Raw genomic sequence first — 27,411 nt, 5'->3', positions numbered from 1 at the left:
TCCCGTGCCAGAGATCCTATGCGAAGTCTCTTGCAATCTATTGCAAATCTGGCTTGCTTGTTTACATCAGTAAGGGACTTTATAAAGGATTGCTAGGGCTTGCTCCTGACTGTATTATTTTTTTAAATATATATGCTGAATAGAGGTCCTTTATTCTGGACTTCCTGGAAGTCCAGGAATGCTATACTTTAACATTTTTAATTATGCTAGAATTTCTTCCTGTGTATTCACGTATCTTGAATGACACTGGTGCATTCAACTTGGTGCATTAACTATGAATCATCTACTTTTCTAAAATCCTATTAATTTTCTATAGAATTAAATTAGCTTCGCTCTTAATGAGCTGTTATTAGTGGGGAGGATGTTTGTTCTCAAAGGGAACATTTTCTGTTAGATAAATATCCACACTCCAAGCAGAACCTACTCATGGGATCTTTCGATCCAGGCACGATCCAACCACTGATCTAACATTTTGTGAACAGGGAGAAAAATGAAAGTGGTAGTTATCTTCTCCCAACTGCAGATTATATGAAAAGCACTACCTGGTCAAATTCGGAACAGGAAGAGAAGACAGTGATGATGATTTCAGAAGGAAGAAAAAGAAGTAGTGAAATTATCTCTCTGTTCCCACAGGCAAAGAAAGCCACAAGGCTCACTTTTCCCAACAATTTAAAACCCACGGCTTTACAGTTTCTGGACAAACTGCCAGGGTGTCTGCAGCAAAGTCAGAAATAGAATCCAGGTGCTGGCTTCTCCTGTTAGTGCTGCCATCCTGTTGCTCTTAGACGATATGGAGTCAGTCCCTGCCATTTGTCACTCATGATGCTGAGAGTGTCACACCCAGAAGCTGCATGGTAACATGCACTGGGTCCACTGTGCTCAGGTCCCTTGGTTACAGGGGAAGCTTTGTAACATGTCCGACGTGTCTCCTGTGTCCCGGGTATGTTACAGAAATTCCGTGTGTGTTTCACGTCAACCACCATTCCAGGGTCATTTTCACCAATGTAGATGCCCCTGCAATCAGAATGATTATTAACCAGATCTTGTTCTCGAATTTCCAGAGCAGGCTTCTTCCCACTTAGACCTGGAGAGAGAGAAAATCTCCACCTTCTGGATATTTGGGTCCTGAATGGAAGCTGTTGGTGCACAGTTTGTCACATCGAGGGTAAAGAGCAGAGAAAGAAATGGTCTTCCAAGGAGGGCTTTAAGGAAGAGATTCCTCATGTCCGCTGATGGGCAGTGCTAATTCAGAAAGAGGACATGGTGACAGAGACTCTATTTCCGGCTTCTTCTCTTGGAATGGTGATCGTTGTTGAATGAACACTCTGACAGCATTTTCCATTTTCCATGTGCTTTCCCACTTTTCCCACTACATGCTGGACACTGCTACCATTACTTCCATCACACAACTCTCTCAATAGGTAAGAAGTTTGATTTTGAGGACAGGCAACAGTCTGAGGCAAATTGATCTGGTTTTGCCTCTGAATAAAGTAATCTCTTGGGTAGAAGTCGCCAGAGTGAAACCTAATTCTTTGCATCCTAATCAAGACTGCCCTAAACATGCTTTCTCTAGGAAACCTCCCTTCTCCATCCTGATGAGTTTTGCCTTCTTAATTGTGTATGGGAATCGCTCGCTAATTTTGCCACCTATGCAGGTTTGCGTCCTCACGTCAGTCCAGGGGGCTCTCAGGGCAGAAATTATATTTAAAACATTTTCGTGTGCATCTAGTACAGTCCTAGGCATGTGGCAGATACCCCAGAAGCTCTTGTTGACAAGTGATGGATTGCTGGCTTCCTTCAAATTTCCATAATTATCTCTCAATCCCCTTGTACTTACTTCACATATTTTTTAAATTTACGTTAGCATATGTGCTCCACTACAAATGTTTCTCTGCAGTTTTGGACATTAATTGCTGAGAGTTTTGTCAAGGATGTTCTTAATCTATCCACTGTTCTCCACCATATCTAAAATCCATGAAGGGAAAAAAAAAAAAAACCTTTTCTTTACAGCACCCAAAATGTCCACAGCTAGTTATGCGGCAGTTACTTTAGTGAACAAAATTTACTTTAATGAACAAGAATTACTTCAGTGAACAACTGGATTATTTTTAAGTCATCCGAAAACGTAAACTCTTGACCAATGAGAAGGGACGGGACAGCCTACCCATTGCCATCTTTTTCCCCCTGTGGATATCTCATGGTCTTCTATGGGTTACTTAGCTGGAGAAAACATGTTTAGGTTCTCAGAGGCATCTCTTCCTGGAAAATCCAGGATTTCTATTAAAACACACACACACATATGTACACATGAAGAACATTTAGATTATGAGGGGTAAATGCTAAAGTTTCTTCTGAGGACTAAAACCCGTGCAATCTACAATGTTCTTTGTGGATTTCTAAACCATTTAATGTCACAGGTACACAGTATTAACACCAATAAAAATGCATGTATCCATCCAGGTTTTTTTAATGTTCCTCCACAAGCTGACAATGGTGACGTTTTCATGAGCAATCCATCTAAAATGAGTAGATTCTAAGCAGCCAGACGATACTCCAAATTTCTGTAAGACATCTGTCAACCATTTCAAATGAAGGGCAATTTTCAAGTTACTTTCCCCACGTTGTTTTTTGCTTGAAATTTTGTTTTGAATTATTTTTGCGTGTGTATGGGGGGTGGGGAAGATGCCTGCTAAAACTGAATTTAAAATAGAGTTGGGTTATTTTCTCTGGCAAAATTTCATTTGGGTAAGGTCAGTGACTAGCACCTGCTTTTCTTGAGAATTTGCATGAACAGTACAGTTATGGATTTATTCCATACCTAATGTCAACACGTTGTCTCAAAAAAATGCCCATGGGGAGGGCCCCTCATCATTTGTCATCTGGGGTCTGTCTGCTCTTCTGGCTACTCTGGAAGGCCATCTGGCCACTTAATAAAACCAGTATATCTCTTGGGTCTGTTCAGTGATGCCTACCAGGAATTTAACTTTTTTTATAGACTTTCCCAATATCTGTCCAGACAGGCTCGGCAGATAATGTCCCTCTGCTATTTCCTACTTTCCGTGCTCTTAGTCTTGGAAAGTGTATGTAAGGCCTCACTGTGTGTGAACATAACCATTTCGAATGTATAGTCGTCAACAGTGGGTAGAAGGTACAGGATTGTGTTATTGGTCAAGTATGTTGAAAGCAGAGTCTGTACTTTGTGTTCTTCTGTTCTTAATATGAACAAGACTTGGGGTGGGGTGGAGGTTGGCTATGGAGCAAGTAACTGGTTCCAAGGACACTACACAAAGCCTGACTGTGTGAGTCTCTTCGGACTCCCTTCCTCTGAAGCTGGAACTTCAGAGGAAGCTCGGACTCTGCAAACTCCCTTCCTCTGAAGCCGGACTGCAACCTGCCTTCAAGTCCCAACACGGGGCCCATGTTTATTCAACAACATTCATCAAATATATACTGATCGCCTAACTGTATGCTGGACAGTAAGCTAAGTGTTGGGGAGGTAGTGAAAAATAAGACAGAAATTTTCTGGCCTCAGGGAACTTCCATTCTGGTGGGAAATGTGAAAAAAAACAAAGCAACAAATCAACCAATAAATACAAAGAACAGGCACTGTTGGCACCTCCTCTACTCTCCCCCTCCTTTCCAATTCCCCTTGGCATTCACCTCTACACACAGAGGCCTGCTTCCGCTTCCTGCCAATACTTGTGACTCTGCCTGAGGGCTTTTTTTTTTCTTCTTCTCCTTTTTTTTTTTTTTTTTTTATTTTTTATGGTCAGGAGACTGTGCTTGGCCCCTGCACAGAGCAAACTGGAAGGAAAGGCCAGGGTGTTAAAACTCCTCCATCAATGCCAAACTGGAATCAATGCATAAATACACTAGCTTCCTTGCCATTCAGGTAGGACAACTCTGAGGCATGTTTTACACCGCGGTGAGGAAAAATTGTGAAAGATTCTGAAAGGAGCAAAGAGATCATTGGATGTTTCTTCAAGGGAATGCTAGGTATGGTCTGGTGACCCTCAGGGCTTGGTCTACTCCATAAGGGTGTGCTCCTTGGATTGTCTTTGACTAGATATTCTATCCCTCCAGAGAGACAGAAGTGAACTTCTACAGCATTGATGGTGAAGCAAATGTTTCCTGCTCATGACAAAATCAATGGATTCTCCCAGCAGAGAACAAGTCAAATTTTCATTTGAACTCGAAACATCTTACCGATTTCCTTAATAATTGACGAGTTAGACAAAACCTTTGATGTATATTCATTTCACATTTGCATGAGAGGCATGATTTCCCTTTTGAAAAATTTCCTTCAGTACTAGCTTCCTTAGCACAATTAAGCTCCCATTGACTTCCTTCCTTTTCCTGTCCCACTTCTTCATGGTTTATCCCTGTTTCCTGGGATGACATTCTAAACAAAAAGCTTCTTTTTCTCAGGTCTGCTTCAGGGGGATCCAAGACAAGTAAATCCTACTCCCTGCATTCCTGAAGTAACAGACTCATTACCTCCCTTACCTTTTATGCTAGAATACCTATACTGTTCTGTGAACCACTTTGTGTGAAAAGGGGAAAGAATATTCTGGTTACTTCAGAGACTGAAGGAAAGAAACAGAAAAGGTTAGGAAGGTGAGGAGGGTCTAGCAGTGAGAAGTCAAAATATGGAAGACCTCATGATGTAATCCCTCCTCAATCTTTTGTGAAGTTACTAAACTCAAAACATGAAGGTCAACCTTTGACTTTGAAGGGGCAGAGCTTTACGTCTGGTGATGGTACAGGGACAGAACTCAAATTGCAGGAATACGGAGACAGAGAGAAAGATAAAGAAATAAACTTCGCTTGGGAGCCTCAAGGTAAGTGCAGTGAAAATCTTTAATAGGAAGGTCCTAACTAACAGAATATGGCCCCTGAATTGGGTTCATGTGCATTAATTTGTCTTTTTCAATAAACTTTAAGGTGCTAGAACAGGACTATTTTACATCGCATTTGGTCCCTTTTAGAGACCTAGCATCAAGTTATGTCCCCTAGTCCTTGTTCAATTGTATCATACAATTAAGAAACCAAGAGGTAGTGGTATTAATATCCCAGATTAATGCAGACAGAGAACCACCATTAATACAGAGTCTACAATATAATACTGAGTAATGATTTGATAAGATATACCCAAAGATAAATGTGGAGGAAAAAAGAAGACTGATTTTGCCACGCAAACCAGGTCTCCTTTAGATGGTTCATGTAGAAATTTGAGAAACTCCGGGATTTTCTAAAAATCCTATGTCAGAGTTCCATGGATGGAGATAAAAAGGGGGAGGCTGGCAGGCTGCATACCAAAGCCAACCTACCTCAAGAGTGTCTGTCTTCTTATTTGTTAAGGCGGGCAACAGTACCAATCCAATTTATTTAAGAAATTTACCAATAACAAGGCAAACAGAAACAGGGCACAATCATGGTTTACTTTTTTTGAGTTGAAATTACATCTGCCACACACCTGTTTTACTCAGGTCCTGCATGTGATATTGGTAAACCATTACCAAGTTGGAATTTCTCCAAGACTGACCATTTTGGAGCCCAGACTCTTATGGCCTTGGAATAAAAGGCAGACTAGGGAGAAACAAAAACCTTTTAAAGAGCTTATTCTTAACACTACCCTCAGGAGGATGAAACATCCCCAGTATTCCTACCATGGATTTAAAGGTCCAAAACTACCACTTGTGAGAAAACTTGAGAATGTGACTGAAGTCATGTTCTATTGATTAATGGATGAATAACATAAGGCAGAAGGACCTGGGTTCTCTTTTTCAGTTGGGTTGTACTTTCTCATGGATCTATGTTGAGGAATATCAAGGAAACACCTTGGCCAGACTGTATTCCAGGATTTATGGTAACATATGCTGGTTCTGGTTTCAAGAGGGCTTCCTTTTTCTGGTGCATACTGTCTTAAAATTAAGTGATCGGTTAGAATACACAAGTCGGCAGGCCAGTCAAAACTTGTAAGTCCTGGAGAAATAGGAACAGCTTCAAGCACCAGCTCATAGGTCAGCACCTCGCACAAGGTAAGGTCCAGTTAATCTGCTGGATGGTTGACAAGTACACCCTTCAATTTGTTAGCCATAGGTCATGGGCATTCTATCCTCATATACAGGCTTTGTCATGCAGTCTCCGGACTAGCACATATTGAGGAAATGTCTGGAAAACAGCCAGTTTCATTACCAAGTAAAGAACCATCATTCTCAGCAAGGGAAAGATGACTCTTATCTTGCACCAGTCTCTCCCACGCTCTGGCCTTCCTTCTGTTCCTTAAGTAGTCACACTCTTCTTGCCTCTGAATTTTTGCATATGCTATTCCAGCTGCTTTGAATTTTATCCCACCTCCACTTCAAAATTCATCTTGAGTGTCACTCCTTCGAGAAATCTTCTCTGATCTTGTTGACCAAGACAAATCTCCCCACTATATACTGTCACAGCACTGAGTACCTCTCCTTTGTAGCACTTAGCACAGTTGTGATTTTGATGCTTGGGATATTATTTAATGTCTGTCCCTTTTCTCTAGTAGCTCCATTAAGGCTAAAAATGTACCTGCTTTTCCTCACCATTGTATCCCTAGCACCCAGCATGGCACCTAACACTTAAAAGATACTCAAATATTTGTGAAACAAATGGAAAATTAGGTTTCCCATAAAGCTGTCCATCTTGACATTGCCTTGACACCCTTAAAATCTCCCCAGACTTTGTCTTCTGAGTTCTACCTTTTTTTTTTTTTTTTTTTTTTTTTTTGCAACTGCTCACTTCTGTGGCCTTTCACTTGGGGTTTCTTCAAAACTTTTTGCCCAGATGTTCTTTGGCTTCCTGATTTCCTTGTCTCTACCATAAGCATGGTGTTTGGGGCTAGTCGTGATTGGTCAGGTCAGATATCAATCAGACTTTGAATTGAATTCCTGGACAATTTAGAGCCCTGCTGATATCAATAATTTCTGACCCCTCACCAACCCAGCCCTCTGCTCTGAGATCCCAGTGATAGCCCAAGAAGAATCTTCCTCCCAAGAAAGCTAGTTTGAAATTCATCCATTTGTTTCTGTCTCTTGGAGCTGCTCCTGAGGCCATTAATATCTTTGTAAGAATCTTAACAAATAAGATCACTTACTGCCATTTTCCTAGGAATTTTGAGGACCCTTACCTGGCATTGAAGTGAGAAACTGTCACTCCTATTTAATGACTTAAAATTTAAATCTGTGCCATGTGCAAGAAGAGAAAACCATAAGGATGGGTCCATCTAATTCCCTTGACATGTGCACAGAAGCATAAGCACTGAGAATTGGCAGTCAGAGCCTGAGGTTCTGGGGAGAAGGCCAAGGCAGGCTTCACATTTATAGGTACACCTTCCCTTTGCAATTCTCCCTAAATTCTGTGTGTGGATAACCTCACTTCCTAAAGGCCTTCTAACTGCTGTAAAGGGAAAGAAACATCTACCAAAACTTTGTTGTTGCAAAAGCAGATCTGGCCAACTTAAAGTGCTGTTGAGAAAAGCTGTGTCCTTTCTAAGCATCAGTACCCAAATCCCCATGCCTTCTGATATTCTCCTTAGCCAACTAGAATGGAATTTCTCATTCTACCCCTCTTTTGTGTGTGTGTGTGTGTGTGTGTGTGTGTGTGTGTGTTTATCTGGCAGGGTTAGGTCCTTATGGAATGGGGGATTATATAGGAAGAAGAGGAGGAACGTGACTAATGTATCTATGAAAGAGGCCATTCTTCACTCAGCCATTGAGGACTAGAGCTAGGTTATATAAACTTCACTTCGAGACAGCATGGAAGGTGGAAACACCACGTTTTTATGGGTTAGTGACTCTCTTCACAAATGGCAGAGTAAATAGCATCAGAATTTTAGCTGACTGTAGTTGGAATAATTTTTCTATTTCATTATTCTTAAGTTCATATTTAACAAGAAATGATGACACATTTAATCACTTCTTTTTAAGTGTTTGATGGATTGAGCCTATTTTTCAGTAGATAATAAGTTACACAGCTCCATGACATGGTAGATGGAAAGTCTCCATTCTACCTCTGCTCTCATCTGTCCACCTGTCACTTCTTCACAGTTCCTCTGACTACTTTTGGAAGACATCATTTAGTTTAGCCCTCTATCTCCCATATTGCCTCTAAACAGGAGGGAATTTACTAGATTTAGGGACACAGTGCATTTCATGAGACATAATTTATTCTTATTGCATAGCAAATGGATTGCCCCACCATTCACAAAGCTAAATTGAGCATAAGTAACATTTTTTTTTTGAGACAGAGAGAGAGAGAATGAGTGAGCACATGCACAAGTAGGGGAGGAGCAGATGGAGAGGGAGAGAGAATCTTAAGCAGGCTTCACATCCAGCACAGAGCTCAATGTGGGCTCAATCCCACAACTGTGAGATCATGACCTGAGCCAAAATCAAGATCAGGACACTTAAACAACTGAGCCACCCAGGTGCCCTGAGCATCAGTAACATTCTGATTTTTCCATTGCTAGCTTCTCTCCTGTGAGTAGTGTGGGGCATTTGGGGGGTACCACACCAACATCCAGTACCTCATCAACCATTCACCTGATGATCCCAACCTTTGAGACATGATGGCAGTTGGAAAACAAAACAAAACAAAACAAATCTTTACTGATAAGTAATTATTTACCTACCTGCATCAAAATTTTCTTTTGTAGTTGTAGAATGACATTTCCTAAATCTACTATTCTTTTCACATATATCAATTGCCATTCTTCTATAACGTAGAGCTCTCTCAGCTATCAATTAGAACTATGTGGTAAACTTGAAACACAATTTCTCCTGGAAAAACAGGATAAATGCTTCATTTTCTCCTTTCAAATTACTAGTTGTCAAAGTTGAATCAGTTCAATAGTCCCCTCAAATGGTGACCAATATGTTTTTCGCCTTTCTTGTGAGCATTCTTTTTTTTTTATGTTTATTTATATTTGAGAGAGAGAGAGTAAGAGAGCATGAGCAGGGGAGGGGCAGAAAGAGAGAAAGACACAGAATCTGAAGCAGGCTCCAGGTTACAAGCTGTCCTCACAGAGCCCAATGCAGGGCTTGAATTCACGGACTGTGAGATCATGACCTGAGCCAAAGTTGGATGCCCAACCAACTGAGCCATCCAGGCACCCCTTTCGTGTGAGCATTCTTATAGATGGATGCATTTTCAAATATTCGGTGTCAGTACAAATCCTATTCTTTCTGATGCTTAAATTGTCATATCTTTGGCCAGTTGGAAACTCAATAAGCTGGATTCTGTGTCATTTGATAGGATCCAAATAATCCAAGAAAAGTTTGATTGCTCATGACCCTATACCCTCCTTGTTCTAATTGAGCAATCAGATATTTCTTAAAGAATCTTAGCATTTTTGATAGGGGCCAAAGATATTAAAAACCAAACACTGGGCATGAGGAGTGTGTATGCTCACAATTCAACCTTCTTTCTAGGCATTTTCAGCGCTAGATAATAAATAACTTTAAAAAAATACTAGTTCATACTGATTTTTCCAACTTATTTTTAATATTATATTGTTTTTATGTAACTTCTTTGATTTTATAACTAAAATTTTCTTTCACACTAGAAAATTTTAATTCTAACATTAATATAATAATATTATATTGTTATAATTATAATAATATATGATATACATTATATATAATGTATAATTAATATAATTATTTTATAGAAAAGAACATAAAGAAAATAATTTCAAAAGAGTAATACCAGTGCGACTAAAATAAAACTTTTGAGTGTAGTTTGCAATTTATTTGTGGTATAGAGGTTCCTCAAAAAATTAAAAATAGAATTACCACATGATGCAGTAATTCCACTTCTGGGTGTTTAACCAAAAAACACAAAAACACTAATTGGAAAAGATATATGCATCCTTTATCTGCAGCATTATTTACAGTGGCCGAGATATGGAAACAACTCAAGCGTCCGTCAATAGAGGAATGGATAAAGATGTGGTATACATATATAATGAAATATTACTCAGTCATAAAAAAGAATGAAATCTTGCCATTTGCAAGAGCATGGAAGGATCTAGAGAGCATAATACTAAATGAAATAAGTCAGAGAAAGACAAATCCTCTATGATCTCATGCCTCCGTGGAATTTAAGAAAACAAAGCAAAACAAACAGGAAAAAAGAGACAAACAAACTGCCTTTTAAATACAGAGAACAAAAAAAGTAATTGCCAGAGGGAAGGTGGGTGGTGGGATGGGTGAAATAAAGGAAATAAAAAAAAATCAGTTGTGGTTTTTGCATACAGAATATATCCCACTAAAAATATATACCCTCTACCCCATTTTCCTCCATCCTCTATAATAATCATTTTAGTAAATATTTGTTTATACTGCCAAAAAATAACTCACCAGAAAGAGCTGTGTTCCAAAATATTTGTTTTAATTACAAGCAAATACATATTTAAGTTCTTATCATTCTACTTTCTTATACAAACAAAGCACACTACATAGCCATTCTGTCCCTTGGATCCTTAACATTTATGCCCTGAAGAGAACTCATCATCTTAACACAGAACACTGTAATCTGTTTCGTTCTCTCTTTCTGTCTCTCTGTCTCTCTCTGTCTCTCTCTCTTTTTAATGGTTGCATGTTACTACATTCTGAGAATGTATAATACTTCACTCAACCAAATACCCTATTGGGGTCACTTGTGTGATTTCCTACCTTTTGCTATTGCAAACACTGCCACAACGAATAATCTTCTCTATATATCATTTTGCACGTGTACAAGGGAATCTGTAGGCAAGAATCTCAGCAGTGAGATTTCTGAAGCGAAGAGCAAAGGCATCTGTAATTTTGATAAATTTGCTAAATCTTCCTCCCTCAAGGTTATTTGGGTTATTTCAATTTTGGACTTCCATCTGCAATGTATTACAGTACCTTCTTCCCAACAGTCTCACCAACACAACATGCTGTTTGGGGTATTTTCCCTTAAGCTTGTTAAGTATTAAATGCTATCTAAGTGTTAATTTGCATTTTACTTATTATGAATGAGACTGAGCATCTTTTTAGTTTCTTTTTGTTTCAGGCACTCGTGTGTGTGTGTGTGTGTGTGTGTGTGTGTGTGTGTGTGTGTGTGTGTGTGTTTTAACTGTTCATGCCCATTTATTTTTATTTTCACTAGAATTTTTCACTTTGATTTCTAGATGTTCTTTGTGTAACTAGAAAGATTAGCCATTCGCCTGTGATATGAATTGCAAATACTTTCCCAAGTTTTGATTTTGCTTATGGCGTTTGCTTTCATGCTGAATTAAAAAAAATAATTTATGTGGTTAAATGTATACTGCCTTTTTTTTTCTGGATTTCTAATTACTTTCAAAGTTGTCTAAGTTTACTTTTTTTTTTTTTTTTTTTTTTTTTACAAATCTGTGTTAATAAATTTTTTTTAACGTTTATTTATTTTTGAGACAGGGAGAGACAGAGCATGAACAGGGGAGGGTCAGAGAGAGAGGGAGACACAGAATCTGAAACAGGCTCCAGGCTCTGAGCTGTCAGCACAGAGCCCGACGCGGGGCTCGAACTCACGGACCGCGAGATCATGACCTGAGCTGAAGTCGGATGCTTAACCGACTGAGCCACCCAGGCGCCCTTGTGTTAATAAAATTTGAGGAAAACTTTTTGCCTGGACCTTTATTATCAATATAGCCCCAGAAGTTCTATGGCGTTTTTAAGAAAATCATGTAGAAAACTAACCGTTTAGCTTGGGAGAGTAAAGGAGTCAGAGGAGAGCACTGTGTCTACCACAAATGGTAGAAATAAGCCCAGGTGTCTGTGCAGGATGTAGAGGTTGTCCAGAGAACGGAAAGAAAAATAGGATAGGAGAGTTAACTCCAAACTCAAACTCTTCTCCCTTAAGTCTCAGTTGCCTTGTACTTCTCCTTCTAGTCTCTCCTGGATTTTCTAGGCTTTTACACGAATAACCTACCTAATCCAAAAACTCCTCAAAATTTATCAATAGTCCAGGTTTCTTTTCAGAGAGCCAGATCCAATTCTATCGATCTTCAGAAGGCCCCATTCGAAAGTTCCCGGGTACCTCAAAATTCACACATCAATAAATTGAACTTACTACTTTCCCCATACTTCTGACTTCTTGCACATCTTCTTACTCAGGTTAAAACTACTGCCATCTGTCCCAGTCACCCAAGTCACAAGCCTGGGAGACCGCGGAAATCCTTCATCCTGCTGTGACACAATTCTATAAACTCCTCTCTTTAGTTATTCTCAAACTCCCCTTCCCTCTTACACGCCCCTATTCTAGCTTATTTCCTCTTCATTCTCCACCCCAATCATGACATGGCAGTGCCTTTCATATGGTACTTTCATGGCTTCCCTCTGACTCTAGAATAAAGACTGAATTTCTTCAACTAACGTATGAGTATTAGTAACCTTACATTCAATGACAAGTTATTTCATGCCAGCTGCTGTTTTAATCTCTACATGTGTTGTCATATATCATTTAGTTTCCTTAATAGGCATAGGCACTATTTTATCCCCACTTATTTTTTTAAAATTTTATTTTAGAGAGGAGAGAGAGAGAGAGAGGGAACATGAACTGGGTAGAGGGATAGGGGGAGAGAGAGAATGCCAAGCAGGCTCTGCACTTGTCAGCACAGAGCCTGATGTGGGGCTTGAACCCATGAATAGTGAGATCATGACCTGAGCTGAAATCAAGAGTCAAATGCTTAACACACTGAGCCACCCAGGCACCCCTGTAAATAAAATTTTTTAATAATGCTTGGAAAAGGCCAATACTCCCTCCAGTTCTTGGTCTTATCCCAATCTCCCAATCTATTTAATTTTTCTTCCACAATATTCACCATACCTTTTAGGAAATGGAATATTTTTTTCCTTTCCTTTGTTCCAAGCGAAATAAATGTAGTCCAATGATCTCTAGATTTTATCATTGCTAAAATGATAGTACTAATCCATTGGTCAGGGTAAAAGAAAAAGCCAAACTCTTCAAGCCTGAGGGCAACTTCTTCTCACAACAAACTCACTTTTAAATATCATTACTTTATTTACTTTGTGCAGAACACCTTTGGACATAGTGTTCTGTCTCCTACCCTGCCAAATAAATCAACCAATTCTCCTCTCATTTTCCCCCTTTCCAAGCATTCCTTCAGCCTGCCATCATCAGGAACCCAAAACTTTTAATCACCGAAAAAAAAAAAAAAGGTTTTTAACTAGTCTGCACAATGTCCCAATGAGGTCAGCACAATGGCATCATCCTTGTCATTTTAGCAGCAAGCAGACCCAGCACAGAGACTATGCCGCTTAGCCCAAGGCCATAGCACAAGTCAGTACCAGAGCTGGAATTCAATGGGAGGAACCCTGGCCCTTAGCCCTGGACGCAGACCCAAGGTCATGTTAACCTAAGAATCCATTTCCCTCAGTTTCACGCTCAAATGAAGATAAGAGGATGGGAAAACAATACAGCTATTAAAGAAAGGGGCTCTTCCTTACTGCCAAAGCCAACACAATTAAGAAACTTCTGAGTTGATGTACAATGATAGGAGATTCTTGTGCTCCACTCGTCTTCATTTTATGTTTTTTCCCCGCAAGTGATGGAAGTAGCCATCTCTGTGGTCACCAGAGAATCGACACTTCATGGTTCTGATCCTCCAAAAGCCTGTCCCTAAACATAAGCTTTCAGACTTGCCCCTGGGACTATTTGAATTCAGAGCCTTTAAAGGGAGGAGAGCTGGGTTCCGTGCTCTTACCTTCTGTAAGAGAAATTAACCTTGGCCACTCCCTAAACCAATGTCTCACCTAGCAGCTGTTTGCACCTTCTCTCTCAGAAGAAAGGTACAAGCAGCTCCTCTCTGTAGTTGCTCTGGGAACAGGGGGCCCAGCAGCCTGTTGAGCAGGCAAGTGTTCTCAAGAACCATTTCTTGGCAGCAAGCAAAATTTCCATAAAGCTCTTAAGTATAATAAAATGTAATTAAAGTGCCACGTTGTGTTAGCGCTCTTTGAAGTTTCATACTTACATAATAAACCAAGTCATAAACCAGGACTCGAACTGGAGATTGTATTCCTTTCTACAGATTAATTCTCATTAATTATCTACTTGACCCCTCTGGTTATGGAGAAGTAAGTACCTGATGCACCGTCATTTGTGCCGATAAAAGTTGTAAATGATGAACTCACCCCTAAAAATGCAACTCTCACACACACACTGTCACTTTGTAGCATTTTGAAAATTAGCACCTGTGCTTGGATATCATATTCTCGCAGTCTCATAAATGACTTCAGAGACAGGAGTATATTCTGCATTTTTTTTTTGGCCTTTATTACCCTTGAGTATTTCAATTTTTATACCAAGTGATACGTTCTCTGATGAAAAAGGCAGCCCCTTACAAAGCTGATTTCTTGCTAACCCAATGTGCACAGATCTTAAAACCACAGAGCCAGCCACAATACATGATTTGGGAGGTTTTCTTCTCCCCACTGCCATGGAGAAATAAGGTTTTAGGGCTTCATTTCACCTTGCCATGCAATTTTACAGACCTGCTAATAACCAGACGGACCAAGGAGGCTTTTTTCATCAAGACCAGTGAGAATTTACTAACTTACAGGTTATGTCACAAAGACTGATTACCTGTGACTCACAGTCAATGAAAGCTACTTTCAGTGAACTCTGAATCTCAGAGCTGAAAATTAATTTGCTTTTTGTGCAGGGCTGTTTATGTGTATCTGGTACACCCATGTGTGTTTCAGCTGTCTACAAGTACTTTATGTGTTCTTTCTTCCTGGGCTGCAGAGACTGGGGTAACTCCAAGGATGGGAGTACCTCAATATAGTGACAGAATTAGCAGAGGGCTGCTCAGAGAGCCAGAAATGAATGACGACATAAAAACACAGTCTAGGAAAGTCTTGAATTGAATTGAAATAATGCTGTTGTTTTTTTTTTTTCAAGGACAGAAGATAGTACAATTTTTATATCGATTCTTAACACTGGGAAAATGGCTAGACTCAAACAGAGAACAAGACACAGAAGAGAATCACACAAAAGGAGGATGCACCAGCAGTGGTGAAAAATTAAGCAAGAGTTGAACAAATCAGGAGACTATAGACGCTGGAGAGGATGTCGAGAAACGGGAACCCTCTTGCACTGTTGGTGGGAATGCAAACTGGTGCAGCCCCTCTGGAAAACAGTGTGGAGGTTCCTCAAAAAATTAATAGAACTACCCTATGACCCAGCAATACCACTGCTAGGAATTTACCCAAGGGATACAGGAGTGCTGATGCAGAGGGGCACTTATACCCCAATGTTTATAGCAGCACTTTCAACAATAGCCAAATTATGGAAAGAGTCTAAATGTCCATCAACTGATGAATGGATAAAGATGTGGTTTATATATGCAATGGAATACTACTTGGCAATGAGAAATAATGAAATATGGCCGTTTGTAGCAACACGGATGGAACTGGAGAAGGTTATGCTAAGTGAAATAAGTCACACAGAGAAAGACAGATACCATATGTTTTCACTCTTATGTGGATCCTGAGAAACTTAACAGAAGTCCATGGGGGAGGGGGAGGGGGAGGGGGGAAAAAGTTACAGAGAGGGAAGGAGGCAAACCATAAGAGACTTTTAAATACTGAGAACAAACTGAGGGTTGATGGGGGTGGGAGGTAGGGGAAAGTGGGTGATGGGCATTGAGAAGGGCACCTATTGGGATGAGCACTGGGTATTGTATGGAAACCAATTTGACAGTAAATTATGTTTAATATAAAAAAAGAAAAAAGGAAAATATTTACTTTGTCAAAACAAAAAAAGAAAAATTAAGCGAGAGTTAACCAATGAATAATTCAACCCAATCAACATTTTATTGTGTTCCTTTGGCAAAATCCTACTGTGTCAGGTCTCAGGGATCAGTCACCTTGAGCACACTTAAGGAGCTACACCAGATTCATCAGGTGATAATTGCATCATAAAGGATAAGGAACACTATCACGTCAGAGAAGAGCAGGTGGTTATTGTAGGCAGAGCAATGTCAGGCTGCATCAGCAGCTTGACTAAGCCTTTCATAGAATATTTGGAAAATGGATTAGTTAGAACTCTTTGGGTTATAGATAACTGAAACTAAAACTAGTAAATTTAATTGTAAAAGGAAACATTATTATTCTAATACAAGATTAATTCATTGGACCCTGGGGCAGGTATACAGCCAGTCTTCAAAAGGGACTAGAACCAGAGGCCGGAACCTTGGGAATCCTGTAGGTATCTTCTCTCCAACTTCCATCTCATTTATGTTTCTCCCTGTTTATCTCCTTGGTTTTGTACTCAGAGACTAGTTTTCTCTCCTTCCAGGGTGGTAGGGAGCTCTATTCATCCCCCACAGACCTCAGTAGCCAACAGTTTGCCATGTTCTATCTTTTTTGTCTAGGAGACCAGCATGGCAGAGATTGGAATCTAAATTCTCTGAAGAGAGCATTTGATTGGCTCAGGTTGAATCTGGTGCCCACTAATGATCAAGCAACAGTTCCTGAGAGTAGGTGTGGAGTATGGGGTGAGGCCAGAGGGAGGTCATGAACCAGTTACAGAATTTAAACTGTGTTAGAGAAGCAGCAGAGGTTTCCAGAAATCAGGGTCAGAGTGAGTTGGTTGATCAGACCAAACACAGGCATTTACTACGGAGAAATAAGGTAGATGAGAGGACATGCTGGAGAGACTAAGCAGACAAAACAAGAAGAAATGATGGTCATCTACACATAGCTATGTAAAAAAAAAATTCTGGAAAGGGCTTGAGAAGATTTGCCGGCAGGTGCGTAAAGGCAAAGTAGTAATATTTTTAATATTTCAGTTATTTGGCGAGTTTATGTCCTTGTCATAGTCACGCTGATGTTATGAACAAACAACACTAAGCAACATAATCAAAGTTGTAGTAGGGTGCTGGAGACTATGTTTTCATAGATTTTTAGCCGGTGAAACCTGGCTCGTTTATCATGTCTAGAAAAGAAGGGGGAGGTGGCAACAAGAAAAGGGTGAAGACTTCTGCTCCACGCCTACTTTCTGCAATTTCTCAAAATGTCACCAGAGCTAAGGCAAAGGAAAGCATTGTGAAGGCAACTGGGTCTATGGAGAAAATGAGTCTTTTTCACTCACCATGCATGCAGTTTGGCGGAATCAAGTGTTTCACAGGGCTATATGGCTGTGCAAAGGGCTTCCCCACAAGCAGCACCAGCTTCCTCTGGGGTAAAGGCTTACAGTGTCAATGTTCCCAGGAAGACCTGTAAAAATGAGCGAGGTAAGAAATTTATGAGGTCACCCCCCCTTGTCTTTGCCAGCCAAGGTAGAACTCTCCCCAACCTACTCCCTGGTGAATCTTATCTAGTCATTCTCTGAATAGGAATGAAAAGAACAATTTAGGACTTTCTCAAATGGTAAACATGACTATGCAGAAGGCTGTCTGTGTTTGCATTCTTATGCCTAACCATTTGCCTGATTAAATTGATATTTGTTTTTGTTTTTGTCATTTTTTCCCACAGTAGTCAAAATTGGTGTTGGCCATGAGCATGGTACACAACTGGAGAATGAGGGGGAAGGGGAGGGGGTTGCTGCAGTGGTCATATCAGCACGTGACAGAAAACAGCAAAGATATAGAGATTATGCAAATGTCCCTCTCAAAATCTTTAGACATCTCTGTAAGCCTGACAGCGCATGGGGCTAATGGAGGGAGCCTCTGGACACATTTTTGTGTATAGCAGGCCTTCACACCAGGAGATCTCACCCTGCCTTGCTGACTAGGAACCTGACTGGGATCATGTTATGTGAAGGAAAAATGTTCTTAACCCTTTCTCCAATATATTAGGTAGACAGGAACAGGCTTCCCTTTAACCCCAAGCATTCAAATCTTCTTTTATTTGCCCAACAAATACTGAAGCTGGGGCGAGGAAACTTGGGAACACAGTGAGGAAAACATATTCTGCTTTTTTATACATTCTTGATTGCTTATATAGACCTTTCTGACAAGAACAGAACATGAGTCCCATTCCACTAGCTTTGGTAAGGACTCCAGGACCAAAAATTCATTCTTGACTTTGAGTAGTAAGTAGCCTCTTCTTGTGCATCTGAACTGACATTTTAATTCTTAATCAATACCCTGACACCCTTTCCCCAGGCCTTCATTCTTTTGACTCAAAAAACCCAGATTAAAAAAAAAAATAATTCATAAAGAGTTGGGAAACAAGAAACAATTGAGCAAAAGGGGAAAATATTAGAGCAGGAAAAAACAATGCAAACCAAAACCTAGGAATGCAAGCCACTTCTCTCACATCAGACGAATGACCCATCTTGCAAGCAAAACAAATTGTACATGACTTTCCAGGGAGTACTGACTGCCCCTACATAGTTGCCTTATTTAGGCAAGGGAAGGCTCCCTGCTTGTTTTGGGTTGTTCACCTGGAAGAAAGCAGAGCAGGTGACCCTCTGCCCAAAAGCTTCTCCAAAGATCACATTATGCACACAACCTCCTGATTTCTCTACAGCCTGGCAGAGAGTTGCTTGCTGGCAGCGTGAGGAAATGAAGACTCATGAGGAAACAGGTGCTTGGAACCTCTGAAGATCCCCAAATGTCCACTGCACCATTTCAAAAGAAGTGGCTGAGGTTCTTCTGAAGCTTTGTGAGGCCAGGGATTGTCGCATCCTGTAGAATATGGCCAAAAGACTCTGATGGGATAGATTTCAGAGACAAAGGCAGCAGAACCATTTTTAATTGTTGCGGTAAAGTCTATTACTTATATACCACAGGCAAATAGACCTCACACTTTATTAAAAGTCTGAAAGAAGAGCAGAGTTAGAAGGGAAATGACAGTGTGCCTGTTCCTCCACTGAAGAAGCCTCTGAGCTATTGTGTAGTTATGGAAGGCAGGCCCCACATTTCCAAGTACTGATACTAAGAGGCAGAAGCAGACAATAAGGGGATCTCATGGCAGCAGTGCGTGTACTTGGCTGTTAAGGGTCGAAAGTCAAAGAACACTCTGGGGTCTGCATCGTGCCATGACCTATAGGAATCAGTACCATGAACTGAGCTTAAGTTTTTCAGACTTGTAAGGCCTGTATTGGAGCCCATCTCTACCCAGCATGCCAACTGATCACCCCTCTGGTTCGGAACAGGGAAGAGGCAAAGCTCTGGAAGAGAACATGGGATAAGGGCAGATGGAAAGAGTTCGGGTGGAGAGAGAATAAAGCGCCTCTTCTCACTCTGCTTAGGGAATACATGTTCCCTGAGGCCCAGGGAGCATGGGGCTTTGTTCACATCTGTATATACTAATGACAGTGAGCTTGGCTCCATCTTGGGAGAAGAGCAAATGGCTTTGAGAGCGCAAGTAAAGAGTAGGCATCCCAAAGTCATTGACCACACATGAGGGAGTGGGTGAAGCCATCTGCATGTTAGACTTGATAAATGTCTTGGAGAACTTTCCAGTGCCTTTGGTTTAGCAAACCCCAAAACACATGTCACCAAAGAAGTTCTTTATTTGCCTTTATTTTAAACCCCTGTGTATTTTTAGGACAATGATATCCATATGTTCCTGTTTCATTTACACTTAACTCATTAAAGTGATGTTTGGTGAGTGTCATTTGACAGATGTCCAGAGAGTCCTCTGTTACAATTTTATGAGCATTTTGAAAGGTTTGCACTCAGAATCCAGGAGCCAGCTAAACCAGATCTGAACAAAACCCAGTTTGGCTTGAGATTTAAAATTTGTGAGGCTCTGCTGGATCTCATTCTTGGCAAAATCCCTTCTCCTGTCCTGGATCCAAAGCCAAAAGACTGCTGTGCAAGCCCAGCCCCGGAAGAAGGGTTAAGGGAAGTGTGTCAGAACACTTAATTAAAACAACGAACCCAAGAAATGTCTCAAGCAAATAAAATATCCAAAGGAAAAATTTCATTTTGAGGTTAGTTCCTACCAGCTTTCGTCAAATGGCACGTGAAGAGCAATTATCAGATTGAACCAAGACAGGGAAGAAATAGCAATTGATTGGGATATGAAAGTCAAGTTTCTTTGCTCAGATAGATTCCATCAAATGCTTTATATTTCTCATTAAGGTTATCAAAGGAAAATATAAAGTGTTTTATGGGATCTGTATAAGCAATGAAAAGGAGAGAAGAGTATCAATGATAAGCCAAAGCAATAAATAATTTTTAAAGATCTAGTATGAACTGGCTAGATAGAGAGAAATAGGGACTCATCTATGATTCGTGCATGCTGGGGAAGAAAGTGGGTCTTTCCCTTCCAATATTCTTCTAGATGTGAAAGAGTTAATGGCCAGCAAATCAGGCATGCTTTCTACTCAGAAGGAGTTCATGGTGTAGTGGGAGAGACAGAAAACCCAATTCAACCACCCTAAGAGGAAATACCTGATTATAAATCATGATGGAATCAATGAAGAATAAGAAAAGGGTGATATGAGAGTGACAAAGAGGAAAGCTAACTTAGTCTAGGGGATCTGGAAAGGCTTCTCCCAAGTAGGGATACTTTTAGAAGATACAGAAGAAAGTAGAAATGAGGTAGAAAGTGGTCCAATTACTAGGCAAAGGAAAATGTATGCACAAAAACTCTGAGCTGGAAGTTGGTCAAAGAAGGCAGCTGAGAGCTGGAGAGGAAGCACACAACCAGACGATGCTAGCTTTATCCAACTTTCAAGTGGTGTATTCCATTATCTATGCTGGACGAGGTTTACACAAGCTACATTATCTGCTAGGCTATGTTACTCTTGGTTTTGTTTTCCCCCTGAAGCTCTGTACCCTGCCTTTCAAGGCTGTATTCATGCATTTTTTTCTTTGGCATCTCTTCCAAACCTAGCTTTCAGGTATCTTCATCCTCTTAGACAGTGGTCCTCAAAAGCTTGGTGGTCTCTGGGCTAGTGGTATCAGCATCACCTTAAACTTGCATGAAAGGAAAAAGAGGAGAGGGGCAGAAGCAAACATTTGAAAGCTGGGCTGGCCCTCATGGTAAGCCATGTCATTCTCCTACTGAACACAGCAATCTCACAGAACAACAACCTCATGCAAGGTTACTCTGAGACCATGATAAAATGACACAAAACAAGGCCACTTCACAATTTTATCTAAACACAGACAACAACAAGGTCATTGTGCAGCCCACAAATGACTAAACATTTCCACTCCTGGCCAAGATGAGTGGCTGCTACTTCTCTTCCAATTATAGCTTATACTCTTGCAAGTCTCCCCTTCTGAAAGATAAAATTTATTCTAATGTCCAGTCAGAGAATTGCCCTCATTTTCTGACAACATCGAGTCTAGAGCAAATTCCCACTTGTTTATACTTTCCCTCAAATCACTCAAAGTTCACATCCTATAGTAGAGCCTTCCTAGCACCCTCATACTGAGACATTCAGGGTTCCCTAAGGTCTGTGTTCTCCCTCACTGTGATGAATAATAAATCCAACTTAACTACAGGTATGCTCCTGGTGGTCTTTGGCTGAAGGGCATTGACATGTAGGCCCCACTTCAGATCTAATGAATCAGAAACTCTCGCGGTGGATTCCAGCAACCTATACTCTAACAGGCTGTTCAAGTGATTATGATGCACTCTCCAGTTTGACAACCACCCTTCCAACGCAATGGTTCTAAGTCCTGGCTCCCCATTAGGATATGGATGCCTGAACCTCCCAGAGATCCTGATTCAATTGGTCTAGAAAAGGGTTGAGAAATCTGTACATCTTTTTAATGTTTTTATTTTTTATTTTTGAGAGAGAGAGAATGCGCATGTGCGTGCAAGACACATACACCCACACACACACACACACACACACACACACACACACACAGAATCCAAAGCAGGCTCCAGGCTCCGAGCTGTCAACACGGTGCCCTACACGGGGTCTAATTCACAAACCACGAGATCACGACCTGAGCCAAAGTTGGATGCTTAACCGAATGACCCACCCAAGAACCCCGAAATCTGTACATTTGTAAAAGCTCCTCAAATGATTCTATTATTCAGCCAAAGTTGAAAACCACTGCTCCAAAATAGTGATTTTGACAACAATACCACTGAAGGAGAATGTCTGGATTTGTAATGTGTTCTTATCAGTAACAGCCACTTGCTACAGTTTACAACCAATTGCTGGGGGACCCAGTTGTAGTTTTGCACCTTCCTATCCATGATATGACACTATGTCCTGCCACAGAGGGTGAGAACTTTGCTCTGGGGGACTTTGGTCTAGTGCCTTGGTTTCTTGGTCATATGTCAACAAACTTAGTCACATGCCATATCTTCTCTCATACTCAGCTACCTTCCTTCTTTCTTTCTTTGTTTGAACAGAGCTCAGCCATGCACACAATTATGTAAGTGTAATCTGTATATACTAATATGTCTGTATCGACCTATCAAGAGGCATGCTCATTTTTTTAAGTCTCAAGATAATTATAGCTTATGTTTACCTTGCACTTAACTTTGTACCAGTCACTAGGTTAATAATCCTTAAACCATCCTAATGAGGTATCATCTTTTTTCACAGATCAGGAAACTGAGGTTTGAAGAGGTTGAGTAGCTAGTCCAAGTCATACAGTTGGCGAACTGATGGGGTCAGGTTTCCCATGCAAGCTGTTATGCACCAGAAGCCACACTTCTGGCCACCTACTCAGCTTCCTCACTCAGATGGCCACATCTCCTTCATCGGTTCCCCTCTTGTATCTCCATAATCTTCTTTGTGTTTCTTGACTCCCCTCTTGGCATGATGTTTCCAAGCTTTTGTGGGGTAGGGGTGGAGGTGGGGAGGGAAGGAAAACTTCTAGCATGCTGAGATGTCTGTCCTCTCAGGAACAACAAACTCTTTCTCTAGGCTTCCCCTCACCCCCCGTCCCCCAGAGAAACGTCCTTCTCTGTCCACAGCTGTGTGGCAAAAGGAAAGTGGTCTCGCTTAGTATTCAGACAGTATGGCACACATTCAAACTGCTGTCCTGGTACAGAAGGCCCTTTCAGCACTTTAAAATGTTTTAACTGTTTCCTGCCCCAATTTGTGGGTTATATTAACATCACGGGATAATTTTGAATAAAACATCTACATATTCTTTCTTTCCTGTTTCGATTTCTACAACATGGTCTTTAGGCTCAGGATCACTTATTGTTTCTCAAATCCTTTTGATCAGTTTCTGTATTTATATCTTTTCAGAAATAGTTTTCCACCAGATTTTCCAAAGGATTCATCATCATGTCTGTGAGACTTGTCTTTCCATGAACATCATAACCTGGCGTGAATCCAAGGACTGGAATATAGTGGCCGTTCTGCCATCCAATAATAAGATTCCTGAGAAGCTAGTGGTAAAGATGAAATGAGTAACTATTCAAATCACTCTTAAGAGTACAGGATATGTACCATATTTCCAATTCTAATATTAATTTTTATTTCACATTTAAACATCTGTGAAATTTGAATGTGTCTTAGAAATGATGATTGCTGTTAAAATGATAATTGACATTTCTGGGGGGCATCTTTCAGTCTTCAATTTGATAAAAAGTATTAAAAAATTCTCCATAAATCTTATTCTTCCTCCTCTTCTTTCTCTTCTTCTCACTCCTACTTTATATCCAAAGATTACCAATTCTCACCAGGCATCTAAGTATGAGAACTACACAGAAGGTTCTTTCTCCAGGTTGTGTGACCAGGCTATTAACTTCTCCCCCATAAGGTGGGAGAATAATACTCAGTGCTTTTTTTTTCACTCCTGAGTGAGAAGGTAATTCCCATCCATGTACCTATAGAACAGATATTGAGAGTCTACTATGGGTCATAAACTCTGCTCTATATTAGGGATACACCCTGCCTTCAAGCAGCACATAGAGCAGGACAACAGTGCAAAAAAATAATTAAGAACAAGTGACTGGACACCATAGCCCTCCCACCTAGGAGTGTTAACATCTTATCTACTTCAAAGCAGGACTTGGAGATTCCTGCGCAATCTTAAAAAGTAAACACAACTCCACAGTAATAAAAATTTTTGAGGTAAAATGAGAATGTTCAATTTTATAGTACAGGGCAAAACTCAGTAAGAAACCTGAATAGATGTTTTTAACTTCCTCAAATTACCACTTTAATTGCCAAACATTATCTTCCTCACAACTTTTTTTCCATTAATCACTCTCCTTTCTCTGGCTCCAACCCATTCCCCTCTACAGCATGGATCGATATCCCCTTCCCATCATTTTCCATGCCAACACACAAATATGTGCATGTACACTTGCCTGCACAAACACACATACACGTGCATCGATTCCCTCTGTATCTTCTCCTTTTCTCAAAGATCTTTAGCTTTTTTTTAGTTCCTCCAAATTATTTACATCCTCACACCCATTAACTTTCTCCACCTCTTAACATTCACCATTCACCTTCATCAGCACATAACTTTTCACCTGACACAAGTTGTGTATGTGTGTGCACGGGCGCATGCCAGAGAGAAAGAGAAAAAACAGGCAAATAAAGGAAAATAGAGTAAGTGCCAATATAATAGGTATATAGAAAATAATATAAGAGCAAAAGCACTTCAGAGCAGTTCCTTATCCTGATCCCAGAGGAAGGATCAAAATATACCAGTTATTCTCTATATCTGGGGATATCTGGAGAAAATTTTAGTTGTCACAGTCAGAGAGGAAGTGTGGTACACAGCTAACATCTATTGAGTGGAGACCAGAGATGCTGCTAGACATTCTATAATACACAGGACAGACTCTGTAACACAGATTTTTTCTGGTTTCAAATGTCAATAGTGAGGTTGAAAAACCCTGAGTTACACATTTCATAAGAAAAGTGGCAGGTGATTACAGTTTTGAAGGAGGAGTAGAAATTTCCAAGAAAAAGAGTGAGCAGAAGAAGATTCCAGCAAGGAAAAACTGCACGACAGAATTTTAGAAGATCACTTAGCTTGAGAACTCTTTCAAACACTTACAGAAAGTTCATGTCGAAGATGTGGAAAGTCACAAGAGAATGTTGCTCCCAGAAAAATGCCAGAAAATTGAAAAATTGTTATTATTTTAAGCCCACCAGAGAGCTGAAATTGGAAAGTGACCTGATGAACTAAAATCCAAAAGTGGACCAATCTCTCCTAACAGAGATGGGAACCACGACTGTTTTTATCTCTAGAAGAACACAAAAAGAAGGATAGATGAATCATAAATGAGGGTCAGAAGAAAATAGCTGAACTTCCAAAGAATTTTTGAAGGCAGAGTGTGGGCTGAGTATGAGACTGAGAATCTCTCACGTGTTTTGTGTTTTTTTCTTCTTCTTTCTTCTCTTTCTTCTTTCTCCTTCCTCTTTTTTGAGTACTTACTTTCTCACTTTCCCACACTACAAATCACTCCAGGTTCATCCTGTGTATTTCCCAGCCTCAGCAATTTCTCCCAGGATTCTGTTTCTTTACATTGGAGAACAGTATTAGAAAATAAGACCTGAATGTTGGGTGTCCTTATTTGTTTTTACATTGTCATTATATTTTCCTTGAATTCTTTGGATATATTTATAACAGTTGTTTGACCTCTTTGCTAATACCAACATTTGACTGACTTTTTTCCTGAATGAGGCTCACACTTTATTTCTTTGAATGTCTCCATATTTTGTTGTTGAAAGCTGAGTATTTTAGATAATACATTATAGCAAAACTGGATTCTGATTTTCTCCAATGGGGATTTTCTTTTTACTCATCTGGGTTTAATTTTGTGGAATCTGTCTCTCTGAAGGTATGCAACCACTGATATATCCACCCAGATTTTTTAAATTCTTATTAATTTTTTTACCTGGCTTATTAGGGGTGGCTCAGGAGTCTCTACAGCATCTCTTTTGCTGATTGATGAGCCAGTGGTAGGACAGATATTGTGCTTAAAAGTTCCATCCCTAAGGTGCCTACCCTTTTCTGGTGGATCTGTATGTGGGTTGGAAAATGCAATCAAAGTTCAGGCTTCTGTGAAGTCTGTTCCAGCTTCTACCTTCTGCCAAGACTTCTCAGGTACCCCCTGCACATGTTAGTAGTTATAGATGTATGAAGATGGGATACGACAAGTGCTTGTACATCTCTTCTATGATTTTCTCTAGGATCTCGTTTAACTTATGGCCGGTCCACCATTCTCACTAACTGAGACTAGAGCCTCAGGCTAGCAGAGCTCTGCTTTTCCCTTTTTGTTGTCTACCAAGTTCATTACTTATATTGACAACACTACCAAGTATGGATTTTCTTTATCTGCTCCAAATCATGTAAGCCAACCAAGCTTACTGATTTTCATGGATAGCCGCACCCTGATAATATTCTAGCACAAAGTGAGATGTTGCCGGGTAGTAGAAGTGTACAGCCCCAAGCAAGATGACTGAAGATTCCCAGTGTGTGTACCTGAAGTTCTAGCAGTTGTTCATGAAGAAATTATTCACTTTTGCCATTTGCCTTTGCTTTGATCAATTTCCCAAGCGCTGAAATGGTTTTCTTTTTGAGAATTTTGTCCAGTGTTATGCTTTTGGTGGTGGGGATATTAGCCTACCTCTTCACCCCACTGTTGCAGAACTCTGTCTCTTCTGGTTTCCAATAGTTTTATTAAAAACAAAACCAAAAAAAAAAAAAACCAATTATACTCTCGTTTAGCAGAGGAGACTTGGAAGATATGGACTCAGTAAATGTACTGCCCTATTAAAACCAGACACAGGTGACCTGATTATTTAATATTTTGCAGTTTGAGTGACAAAAGGATACAGGAAAAGAGAAAGTTGTTATATGAGGGCGATGTCTTCTATAATTTTTTTTTTCAGAGTCTCCATCTAGTAAGTAATTTCCCTGTTGTATCCCAAATGAACATCTAACAAGAAGAACCTACTCACCTCCCCTAGTTCACCAATAATCCCTAAGCCCCCAATTAATTACTCCTTTTCATAGCTGTGGAAAAGAGCAGTCTCAGTGCATCTTATATCTGGGTCAAAGAAAAGCCACAGAATGAATAGTGAGGACCCTGTTATCTAATGGGAAAATCCAGTGGTTCCATGAGTTTTGAATTTCATAAGTATGTTTTTGTTTTTTGTTTTGTTTTAGAAAATCAGGGCAACTTTTACTTTATCAAAGACATTTTTTAAAACAAACATATAGGCCACTAACTGTCACCATCATTACATAAAGGCATCCTATCACCTCCAAAATAGGAAGTTTTTGATTCCAATAACGCTTGTAGTTGTTTCTTATTTTTCCATGTAAGACAGAATTTTCAGCTGTAAATACATCTCTAGGAGGGGCATAAAAACATATTTCTGGGTTACACAATCAGGGACAATAACCAAACATGCTTTCAGATGACTCCAATGGAGCCCATCTTGCCTGAAGTTGGCATAGGTATTACAGTTTATGTTGCTGACATTAGACAAGAGATA

The sequence above is a fragment of the Panthera leo genome, chromosome A1 (genome assembly GCF_018350215.1).
Source record: "Panthera leo isolate Ple1 chromosome A1, P.leo_Ple1_pat1.1, whole genome shotgun sequence".
Taxonomy (NCBI): Eukaryota; Metazoa; Chordata; class Mammalia; order Carnivora; family Felidae; genus Panthera; species Panthera leo.
The sequence above is the reverse complement of the archived record's forward strand: the minus strand, read 5'-3'. Positions refer to the sequence as shown.